This window comes from Rhincodon typus, chromosome 1 (genome assembly GCF_021869965.1).
Source record: "Rhincodon typus isolate 14 chromosome 1, sRhiTyp1.1, whole genome shotgun sequence".
Taxonomy (NCBI): Eukaryota; Metazoa; Chordata; class Chondrichthyes; order Orectolobiformes; family Rhincodontidae; genus Rhincodon; species Rhincodon typus.
In genome coordinates this window covers 146419824-146432505 of record NC_063332.1, presented here as the reverse complement: position 1 = coordinate 146432505, position 12682 = coordinate 146419824, and positions in this window count along the sequence as shown.

The following is a 12682-nucleotide window of genomic DNA, read 5'->3' as shown; positions in this document are numbered from 1 at the left end:
AACCAAATTTCTGGCATGCCTACTTCATTTCTGGGGAAAAAAAAAGTTATAATATTGGTTACAGCACATGAGATCACATTGGCCCCAATCCTCTGTAATGACTGAGTTTCCAAATGCTCACTGGGGGAATATATAACCATTTTTGTTTAATGTTAATAATTATTTTGACTTCAGCTTTTCTTAACTTCTTAAGTATCAAAGAGGTTCAATGCCCACATTTAAATCTTTACAGGATTGTAGTGATCATTTTGTAGTTACTGAGTGGCTGCTTGAGTAAGGAGACAACTAGTCAACTTAAATGAAACACCCTTTGAGATTTATTCAGTTATACATGCATACATACTCGGTTCAACTCTTGATGTCATGCTTGCTCTTGACTCAGAAGCCTCTTAAAATGCAAAAATGCATGTTAAGAGATTGAGTCTTAATGTGTTATTTGCTATCTCATACTGTTACATGTTAAGAATACAATTATTTTAAGTTGTTCACACTACCACTTCAGGTCACACACTTCCATTATTTTCATTTCAGTGAGAAAGAGAGGCACTGAGCCAAGGGTGGGGTATTGCACACGCAAGCACAGATGGCTCCATCAAGCAGTGGCTATGGCTACAAATGCAGATAACTCATAAATACTTATTAATTCTTTAAACTATTTACAATGTAGACAGTTACAGGACCTCATTAGAACTTTTCCTTCTCAATTCCAGCTGCATGTGATCTGGCATCACCTGATGATGATCCACTCTAACAATTAGCATAGTAGCTATTAACCCCTTATACTGCCAATGGCCTGTGTCACATACATCACATCGGATTCACATGTAAATATTGAGTGATACAACTAAAAGTCATTTACAATAGGTTTAAAAGTTACATTTTATTTGGTATATAACATAGCTAATATTGTTCCCAGTTATAATTAGTCTACTTAATTGTTAATGTCAACCAATAGGTAGGTTATTGTTGCTATTTGTTTTTTTCATTTAGTATCTTATAAATTTGTCAATAAGAGCCTAAAAATATACCTAGTATGTTGTGTGAGGCAGTTAGTACCTGAAAAGGATTAACAGAAATTTCAAGATAAGCTCCATCCATCTCAGTATAAAGCATTGTTCATGGAGCTAACCAACACTCAAGGCGTTCTTTGTTAACAAAGCTGTGAGAGATTGTTTCAAGCTTTTAACGTCAACATACACTTAATTTGAGTCAGATGTCTCACGAGAGACCATCATGCATCTTAGATGCAATGGAACTAGTTAGTAACTTATTTATAAGTAGTAAACCTATTTACTGTTCATTATGATTGCACCTATCTTCAGCTGAAGATGTCAGGTAGGTATCCGTTCCCACATGATATCTGTAGCTTAGACGAATACCGATAAGAAGAATGGTGGCAGTGAAACAGTCGAAAGTCTCTCAGCCCTGCTGTCATAACTTGCAGTCAGCTTTTGCAAGGAGACACAAGATCAAATCAGTATGTAAAGAAATGAAAAAGGCAGAGCATAGGTATATTTTCTCAACTTGCTGCTTTGATGTAAAATTGACATTTTGGATTGTCCAACCAATTTTAACAACATCTAGTTTCTCTCCTTGGTGCCTATACTGAACTATCTATTCATTGTCGTGGCAATTCTGTGACCCAGTTATAGCTATTGTGGCAAATGTAGGTTCATTCAAGAGCACCCTACTGAAAATAACACATCCCATTAAAATGTAACTTCTTTCCGAATGCAAAAAAATTCTGAGAGTGCTTTCAAATTCAAATACAAGCAAAATCATTGTGACAGACCTGCACTGAAGCATTTTGAATACCTCACTTCTTCCTTTCTCATCAAAAATAATACAAGAGCCTAGTCATCCATATCTTTATTTTTAAAAGGCCATTAGATGGTCCTGAAGGCAAAGTCCCAGATTGGTCACAGAGAAAAATACAGATTCAAACAGAAAAATGATGTTTTCTATATTAATAAGGCTTACCTGTGTCTTGAGCTCAGTTGGTTCCACAAATTATTTTCCCCAAATTAATGCAAATTTCTTTTAAAAGTCCATTTGGTGTCATCATTCCTTATTAGACATGAATGCAACCTGTAAGCAGAAACCTGCTAGTGGAAGTCTACAGTTCTTAAAGAAATGGTTTTAAAGGGATCAAAGCCAGTGAGGCAACAGTTTTAAAATGTAACAAGAGTTTCAATTTACAACTGTCTTAAGACTGAATCATGATTAGCAGAAATCTCATTCTGGATTGAGCAACATCGACTGACATTTTTACTTAAGTTGAAGCGAGATCCAAAAAAGATTAGGAAAGCTATAAAAGACCAATTTAAGGGAAGAATTAACTTCAGGATTAATAGACATTAAACTCATGTCATATAGACAGAAGTCCCAAAAATCTATTGGCCAGTTTGTCAGAAGAAACCACACCAGTGCATGAGTGTGACTTTTCCAAAGGGAACTGTCAAAGATGCTAATTTAGTTAGTATTACATCTATATCACAAGTCTTTAGGAAGGAATTTATGGGTAAGACACTGTTGATGCATTACTTGATCTCAGGCATATGTATGAAACCATAGGCAGGACAACAATTGTATGCTTTAGATGCAGTCAACACTATTGCTCCACTATTGTACCAAATCAACAAAAGCTAAAATAACAACCAACAACTATTCAACTTTTCCTGATATCTGTAAAGCATGTGGCACCAAGGGACAAGGATGTGAAGGAAATATGGTTCCAAAGGCCAAGCTGGACCCGCAACATAACAGAAGTGACCAATAGATGTTGCAATCCCATGACACTGACACCAAGGAAAGTTTCAAGAACGTGTGCAAATGCAAAAACATCATTGTAGTCTAGAGTCAACAAAGCTGAAGGCAAACTTCAGGAGATGACCAAGTTTACCATAATAGTAACCTCAAACACCATGTTGACAGTGTTACATGATCAGGACCTTTACATTAATTAACATCACATGTCTTGAAAAAGCAGAACAATACATACGAGAAGCTAAAATTACCATGGAAGAACCGGCATACTGCTGCAATGCATCCTGAAAGAAATATACCACAGCAACCGGTGCTCTTTCGACAGTTATGAGAGACCATCCCATTACGTAGAACACCTATTCCACACACTGGCAGAAACACAGAATGCATCTGATACAACTGAATCAGTCAATGATCTCAAAGGGTATGACTGTGAGTTGAGATATGAGACCAGAACCAGGATGACTACATCGGACATGCTGAGCAGATTACCCAACCCACACAAAGACCAAGATATTCCTTTTGATCTGTCCATTGCTGCTCTTGACCATGAAATTGAAGATGTTCTCAAGGCTGATCTGTAACACTTTGGCCACAACCAATATGAACAGTTACAATTAGTAATTGCCAAAGACAATCAACTGCAAGACTTGCAAAGCATCATTATCCACGAATATCCTCATGTAATAAGGAAATAGCTGAGAAAATCACTATCTGAATGGTGGCAGTTTAGGCAAAGGTGAGATGCAACGAGACCTGGGTGTCATGGTGGAAGAGTCACTGAAGCTTGGCATACAGGTGCAGCAAGCAGTGAGGAAAGTTAGTGACACGCTGGCCTTCATAGCGAGAGGATACAAGTAAAGGAGAAGGGATATCTTGCTGCAGTTATACAGGGCCTTGGTGAGGTCATAACTTGAGTATTATGCGCAGTTTTGGTCTCCCAATCCGAGGAAGGACATTCTTGCTATTGAGGGAGTCCAATGAAGGTTCACCAGATTGATTCTTGGGATGGCAGAACTGACATATGAAGAAAGACTGGATCGACTTGGCCTATACCCGCTGGAATTTCTTTGGCCCCATTATGAATTCCCCCTTTTCTGACTTTAGGGGACCTACATAAGTGTTCACCAATCATTTTCTCTTTACGTACCTTCAGAAACTTTCACAGACAGTTCTTATGTTGCAAGCTTAATCTCACACTGTATTTTCCCCATTTTAATCAATCTCTTGATCCTCCTTTGTTGACTTCTAAACTGTTCCTAATCCTCAAGTCTATTGTTTATTTCTTGCCAATTTATATGCCTTTTTTTTGCATCTAATACTGTCTCCAACTTCCATTGAAAGCCATGGTTTGGTCACTGTTCTCTTTGCACTCTTGTGCTGGATAGAAATAAATAATTTTTGTAACTCAGCCATTCACTGTTTTAATGTTTTCCATTGCCTGTCCAATGTCATTCCCTTCAGTAATATTTTCCAATCCCTCATTGCCAACTCACGTCTCATACTATCAGAGTTTCCCTTTGATGTGGCACATTATCAAATCATTGTGAAATGTTTATGATTTTTCTCTATTTATTCTTGAGATGGAAAACTGAAGCATGAGTGACTCAAATATATAAATGCTTTATAATAGTGTACCTAGCTTTGGGCATATTATTGTATGATAGTGTAATGGAAAATAATTAATAAGCACAGATCAACAAAGTGACTTTAGTTGGAAAGAGATAATTGAGAAATTTGAATCTTTCCAACAAAAAAAGTAAAGAAGTAATTTAACAAGCAAACAATGTCAAGATTGTTCAGCTGTAGTCATTTCAAGTAGTCAGTGACTTGGTAACTGGAGGAGATAAATGTAAGGTCATCAGCAAAAAAACAGAGACATGTGGACTTGTCTTTACACATGCAAAAACACAGAATTCTTCAACAAAGCAATGGTAGAAGCAGAATCTGTGAAATATTTTTAAAGGATATGGATAACTATTTGAGAAAGAAAAAGGTAAAATGTTATGCAGAGAAAACAGTGGAAAGGGACAATGTGTTTGGCATGGTCACAATGACCCTTTGTGGTGAAAAATCTATGATTTCATGATTTTAGTTAATGACAACATTTGCCAGATTTTGAAATGAACTTCCAAACTTCATGTTGTTTACAGGTACATGTGTCAATGTTTGCATGAGCTCATTGATTCAAGTTAGCCAACTTCATGATTGTGTTACTTTACAGACTTGACAACGGCATAACACTGGCAAAAATAATGCTACTCCTTGTATCCAAGAACAATTCAAATTTAATAAAGATCGTGTCTAGCTATTTTAGAATTCCTATCACGCTTGGCTGGCAACCAAAGCAAGTTGCAATTAATGTGCAGTATGCAAAGATGTGTTTATCACTAAAATTGGGGATTTCTATATATATTAAGATATGTAAAAGAAAAGTGACACCCTTGTCTTTTTTGATGTTCATTTCCTCTATGGCCGGGTTTACTGCATTCCATGATTTGTCATCCTCAAAGCTGATTTTCTAAGCTTGTTTTGGTGCATTTCTCTGCAGTCTAATTTCCTCATGTACTTTTAAATTTTTTTTTTGTGTGCGGATGCCTTAGATTTCTGTCTCAACTGCTCTTTGCTCGTAAAAGTGGTTTTCTGCCGACACATATCTATATCCTCCTACTTCCTGTGTATAGGGGATGATCTTCAGCTGAACTCATTGCAAATAAAATGGAGTGGGATGCTTAACAAGTGGTTAAATCAATACTGCAAGCCTTCCACTGCACAGTACGTTATCTTGCTCACTATATTCTTACTCACTATGTACTTTATCCTGGATGTCCTTAGCATTGTTAAATGAAGCTTCTTTCCAAATATAATCTTTCATTCTTCCCCTTTTCTCTCACTAGCCAACTTAACTCTGGGAGTAAAAATACAGGGGATTGCAATGAACTAAACACAGATCAGTACTACTAGTTCACTTGAAACGAGCAATCTGAAAATAAAATTGGTTAATTGGCGAATTTGGCAAGTGTTTGACATCATTCCTGAAACTGACTATAAGCAGAGCCTTTAAAAAGATATTTGCATAAAAATGTTACACTTTCAACTTCTCAAAAGTCTTAAACAATCACGGCATTCAATTTCAAAAAGCTTTTATCCATTTCAGATTTTGCAATCTTATGTAAAAAGCACATAAGTCAAAGATAAAAGAAAAGACAAACTTATTATAAGGGGTTGGAGGTATTAATGAAATTAAGTTTTCACTCTCTTGCAAGGTATAGAAACATTGCCTTCTGAATTGAGTGCATTAGTCATTCTTGGAGTTCAGTCAACCATTCATAATGATGTCCTCTGGAAAAAACAAACACATGGCTGCTTCTGTTGATACAGTTGCTATAGCAATGGGGATTGGGGTTGGTGAGCATGCACATTCAGTAGGGTCAACATGGAGGTCCAGTTGGGGGATGCAGAGAGAGTAGTTGCGAAAGATGGTTATTACATGCATGTAAGATTATGAAGGGTGGGGACAGATTATGGGGGGTTTACAGATTAGATTATTCAGTCTGCAGGAACCAGTTTTGCTTTTCCTGGCACACATACATCCAAGCTTGCTTCCTTTCCCTGTTGAGTTTCCTGAGACCTGGGGTACCTCTTTGAAATTAATGAACAGCAATTGTTAAAGCACAGACTGACGGTTTATATAAACGTTACTGACTCACCTACCCCCTCAGAGTGGACTAGTTCAAGTTAGTTTGAGTCATGTATGATGTTATTTTAAATTTTAATGACCTATCTTCGCTCACATCTGAGATTAGAATAATTGCTTACAATTAACAGGATTATTATATTTCCACCTCCGGTTCAGTTTCACTGATTGATACCTTTTTCTTTACGGAAATTCAAATTTATAGTATGCTCCCTTCATCTAACATAATGATGTTGCCATGTTTGAACACATTAAATACTATATTGGGTACATACAGTGAATTAAATCTGAACCAAAAATTGGCATTTCATGTTTCTAACGGATAAGTCCAATAAATCAAAAGTACATTAAGTGTTTTAAAGACCTTTCGAGCTCCTAATAATATTGCAGGTTCTTTGGGTCTTGGCAGAACAGATGGGATTTAAAATATTGCTGTCAATGGCCAACAAAACATATTTGAAAAATTTTCCACCATTTGGCTGTTGCATCACCTAAGAGTAAGAAATGTTTTAGTGTGTGATATGTCCTTATAGGGAACGTCAGTGTTGATGGATGTGGAGCCAGTTAGTACTGTATCTGTGTCAGACAAAGTTGTAGGTGTGATATTTCAAAGGAGTTGCCAACAGATTATTGCCAGGGACACTCTGAGTGTTGGACATTCCATGCATCTACCAGCATGCCAATGCAGTTAAGAAATAAGCATTTCATCTTGAGCAGCCAGACACAATGTTTATTGAAAATTGAGTGTCTGATGTTGCAATTTCAAAAACAGTACCATTGCACTGGACTGCTGATTCCATTGAATCTCTACGGTGCTGAAAGAGGCCATTCAGCTCATCGAAACTGCACTGACCCTCCAGAGAGCAACCCATGCAGGCCCACCCCGTTCCCGGGTTGGGGTTTTACCATGGTTAGCCCACCTAGCCATCACATCCCTGAACACTATGGGGCAATTTAGCATTGCCAATCCATGTAACCTGCACATCTTTGGACTGTGGAAGGAAACCAGAGCACCCAGCGGAACCCCAAACAGATACGGGGAGAATGCTCAAGCTTCACACATACAGTCAGCCAAGACTGGAATTGAACCCAGGTCCCTGGTGCTGTGAGGCAGCAGTGCTAAACACTGTGCCCCCCCACTGCAAATGGTAGAACCACAAGAGTAGGACTTATACAGTTAATGGTAGGGCACTGGGTAGTGTTGTCAAACAGAGAGAGACCCAGGGGTTCAGGTACACCGTTCTTTGAAAGTTGTATCACAGTTAGAGAGAGTGGTTAAGAAGGCATTTAGCAGCTTGTCCTCATTGCTGAGACCATTGAGTATAAGAGTTGGAACGTCATGTTAAGGTTGTACAATATGTTGGTGAGGCTAATTTTGGAGTACTGTGTACAGTTCTGGTCGCCCTGCTATAGGAAGGATATTATTAAATTGGAGTGGATTCAGAGGAGATTTACAAGGATATTTCCAGGACTGGAGGGTTTAATTTATAAGGAGAGACTAGATAAGGTGGAACATTTTTCATTGGAGTGTAAGAGCTTGAGGGGCAACCTAATAGAGATTTATAAAATAATGAGGGGCATGAACAAAGTGAATAGAAAAGGCCTTTTCCCCGGGATAGGGGAGTCCAAAAATAGTGGCATATTTTTAAGGTAAGAGGAGAAAGATTTGAAAGGGAATGGAGGGGTAACCTTTTCACACAGACGATGGTTCATATGCAGAATGAACTGCCAGAGGAAGTGGTAGATGCAGGTACAGTTACAATATTTAAAAGACATTTAGATAGGTACATTAAAAGGAAATGTTTACAGGAATATGGGCCAAACACAGGCAAGTGGGTCTAGTTTAATTTACGAAACTTGGTCAGCGTAGTTGGACCAAAGGGTCTGTTTCTGTGCTGTATGCCCTTATGACTTTATGGCAGAAAAATTGATGGCTCAACATGAGATTATATCACTCCATTTTTACATTCCATTGTAATATCACAAGCTTTACCCAGAAGGCACTAGGAATGAAATTTAACACCCTCCTCATGGTATGTTTGTTTCAGGAATATTATTTCATCTGGTGGGAAAGTGGGGACCCTGCATTGCTCTGTCTCAATTACATTCTTGGAGGCAAGGTATGTGGATGAACCTTCTACCTTACAGCCCTTTGAGGTCTTTAAGAGGACAATTAATGACTACCTACGGGCTTTACCCCTTTGCCAACTCTATTCACTCACCACAGGTCTCATCAGATGGAATTTCTTCATGTGGGAAGCTGTAAAAGCAACTGTTTGTGTTTGCCTGCAGGCGTCTAGGGATGGGAAGGGAAGAATCTCTTGTTCAAAGACACTCAGTGCCTGATCAAATGACCTGGCATTAGTGCAGGGAGGCTGTTTAGAGCTGCCACCTAGCTGCTAGCCATGTTCTCCCCTCCCTGTGAACCCCTTTCACCCCACCATCACTCCTGTCCTGTCACTTGGGTCTTCTAATAATCCTGGGCCTTGACTGGGTGCAGTCATCGCCTTTCTGAGACGTGCCGAAAATGAATCAAACAATCAACAATCAGAGGCCAGCAGAGCCTCTTCTCCTGGAATATTGAAACAGAGAAAGCCCTTTGCTTTTAAGTATCTAATGCTGTGGAGCTTTCTGAAAATGCGACATGGAACTCTCACCAGAGTTCAACAAGTGGACATGACTTCATTACCTCTGCTGTGACAGGTTTATACAACAGAGGCTTTGTGATAAAAGATGCTAAAAGATTTTATGTATATTAATATCATTTCTTTTTGAACTTGCATTTTAAACCAGTGGCATCTGGATGTTGGTCTATTTTTGTGAAGATGTAAAAATTAACTAGGTCAGTCTTTTTGGAATCCTAAACTTAAATAAGCAAATACCTCCTGGAATGTTAATGGATATCTGTTTACAATGTGAGGGTTTACAGCTGGACAGAGGAAATATCAGGTAAGCAGTGTCTAGGATAAGCAAGTATTTTAAAGAATTAGTTCAAAAGTTTTCAGCAACTTGGAAGGAGACCTGGCTGGAGTCAGAAGCAATTATAATCCCTCCAAAAAAAGGAGATTATTCAGCACAGTTAGGAAATAAGTTATCCCTAGTGAAAGAGTGATGCGTGTGAAACTTCTAGACTGGAAAGGTCAGGTTATAACCCTGGGATTTATTAAAATATTGAGAAATTCTAAGCTGTCAGTTGGAAGAGTGGTTAAGAGAATATGCCTTAAGGTCACAGGACCAGAACTGTGAAGAAGCAGAAAAGTCAAATTTAGAGATTTGATAGGGAAGGAATTTCTTTCAAGAGTTACTGTAGAGTTACTATAAAGTGATGGTGTTGGGGAGTAGATGGGATTTGTTTTCTTGTATAGTGTGAAATCTTTCAAACTATTTATTGATTTTAATATTAATTTATTTTCTTATTTACTTTCTGCCTTATTGTTGAAACTTAACCTGCAACCTTGTATGCTTAAGTTTCAGTGAAGGACTGCCACGTTAAAAAAAACAGAATCAAACATTGTTATCACAATAAAAGACAATTTTCTTTGTCTAATTAATTGATACTATCTATTATAAATGACTAAAGTTCAATTTTAAATGGGTCAATTTTCAAACAATATTCTTCAAAAATTCTGTTCAGTCCAGATTGTCTTCAGATTAACTTGCTTTGGTCAAACTGGAACTGAAGTCATTGTTCTGACAGAAGGATGTTAATGCGTTGGAAGTGGTTCAGAGAAAGTTTTCTTAAGTAATAACTAGACTGAGCAGATTGCTTTATAAGGAAAAGTTGAACAGGTTAGGCCTGTACCCTCTGGAGTTTAGAAAAATCAAAAGAGACTTAATTGAAACATATAAGATTGTGAGGGGACTTGATCAGGCAGAAGTTGAAAGAATGCTTCCTTTATTTTAGAACTAGGGATCATGGTTTAAGAATAAGGGAACATCGATTTAAAACAGAGATGAGGAAATATCTTAGGTCTTTTAGACAGTTAAGAGTCTTTGGAATTCCATTCCTCAAAAGGCAACAGATGTAGAATCTTTAAATTCTTTTAAGGCAGAGGTAGACAGTTCCTTAATTGCTGAGGGGATAAAAGATTATCGGGGTTATGTAAGCATGTAGAATTGAGTTTAAAATTAGATCTTATTGACTGGTAGAGCAAGCTGAAAGAGCCAAATGACCTACTCTTATTCCTTGTTCATATGTTCATGTGGGCAGATCTTCAATGGGGCATCAAAGAAATCTTGGAGAATCCTCCTTAGCATAAATGTTGTTCTGTATGGGAAATGTTGGGACTATATATCTATATTTAAGGGCGATACAAAAATTGGAAGATATTGAATTGATTTTCAATTTATTGGATTAAAAAGTGTTTTTATCAAAGAATGAAGTCAATGGTTCAATGTGGGCTGTAAGCCACCTACCAATTATTGAAGATCAAGTAACTTTTAGGGAGAAGAAAAGCCAAGCAAAGCTTTTAGAGAGATAAGAAGCAGGGTTTATTGCCTTGCAAGGTTGGAAAAACAGTTTGGAAGAGACTATGGGCCCCTTATTGGTGGTTGCCTAGCAATCCTTTCTGGTCTTGGTTTTCATAGAATTAGAATCATAGAATCTCTACAGTGTGGAAACAGGGCATTCGGCCCAACAAGTCTTCACCACCCCTCCGACGAGCATCCCACCCAGACCCATTCCCCTACCCCTGCATTTCCCATGTCTAACCCACCTAACCTAAACATCCCTGGGCACTATGGGCAATTTAGCATAGCCAATCCACCTAGCCTGCACATCTTTGGACTGTGGGAGAAAACCAGAGTGCCCGGAGGAAGCCTGCGCAGACACGGGAGAATGTGCAAACTCCACACAGACAGTCGCCCGAGGCTGGAATAAAACCCAGGTCGCTGGCGCTGTGAGGCAGCAGTGCTAACCACTGACCCACCGTGCCGCCCATTTCTGTTTCAAAATCCTAAGGAGTTAAAAAGGAATGTAAAACCTCCAAACTTGAAGTTATGATAAGACTCTCCTGAAATTTTCTCTTGGTTGAACCTGTTAAAGGTTTTACCTTTCAGAATCTTGATGACCTTGTATATTCTGAAAAGCTAAACTATGGTCAATTTCCAAGGATTAATTCCAGATAATAGTTTAGTTATTAACCAGTCTTGCCACTTACTTTAAAAAGAGTTCTGTTTTATAATGAACAGATTAATTTTGAATTCATCAAAAGATATGTGGTGAAAGTCTGTTTTATTCTGGATAGCAGTGTCAGCAAGAAAACAATTGGTTATTTTAGTGATTAAATCAAAACATTTAAACTGGTATTGTGACTCGTTAAGTAGTGACACTTCATTACCAGCACATTTCTTCAATCCCTGTTGTAACATAATGTTGGGGTTCAAAGTAATGGATGAATAATAATAGGTAAAGGATTGATAGCAGGTATATCATATTTTGAACATAAAATGATGTTAGAAATAGCTAAACTTTCCCACAGATGGAGGTGGTACCATTGACTAGTTTACAAGACTTAACTAACGCTAAGCTAATAATATTAGCAAAATGAATTAAAGGTGGAGTTTCCTGCAAAAGCTAAGAGTACAATGTTATCTTGCATTAGCACAGTATTTTGGATTGGTTAAAGTACAAACAGAACCATGTATTCCAAATATTGAGTCATCAGAATTAATTGATGAATTGAGCATGAATAAGAAATGAAGCAGTTAATTGAAATTGAATTTCAAAAAGCAAGGAAAATTTAAAAAAAATGGAATTGAAAAGAATGAAAATTTAAAATAACTTGAAATTGAGAGAGAAGAAAGACAACGGGTATTTTAGACAAGAGAAAAGGAGAGGGAAAGGAAATACTGGCTTAGAAGGAAAAACAAAATAAAACCTCAGAAGCCAAGGAAGGTTCTGAAAAGGAAAGACCTGAGCTTAACGCAAAATCCAAGAAGTGGATGTTGGAATTTGCACAAGCCATACCAAGATTTGTGGGAAAGAATGTAGAGACATTCTTCATTCCTTTCAAAAAACAAAACAAAGCAAGTGGCCAAAGGAAAACTGAAACAACAAGGTGCAGGGCTGGATGAACACAGCAGGCCAAGCAGCATCATAGGAGCAGAGAGGCTGACGTTTCGGGCCTAGACCCTTCATCAGAAAAGGGGGAGGGGAAGGGGGTTTTGAAATAAATAGGGAGAGAGTGGGAGGCGGATAGAAGAGGGATAGAGGAGAGG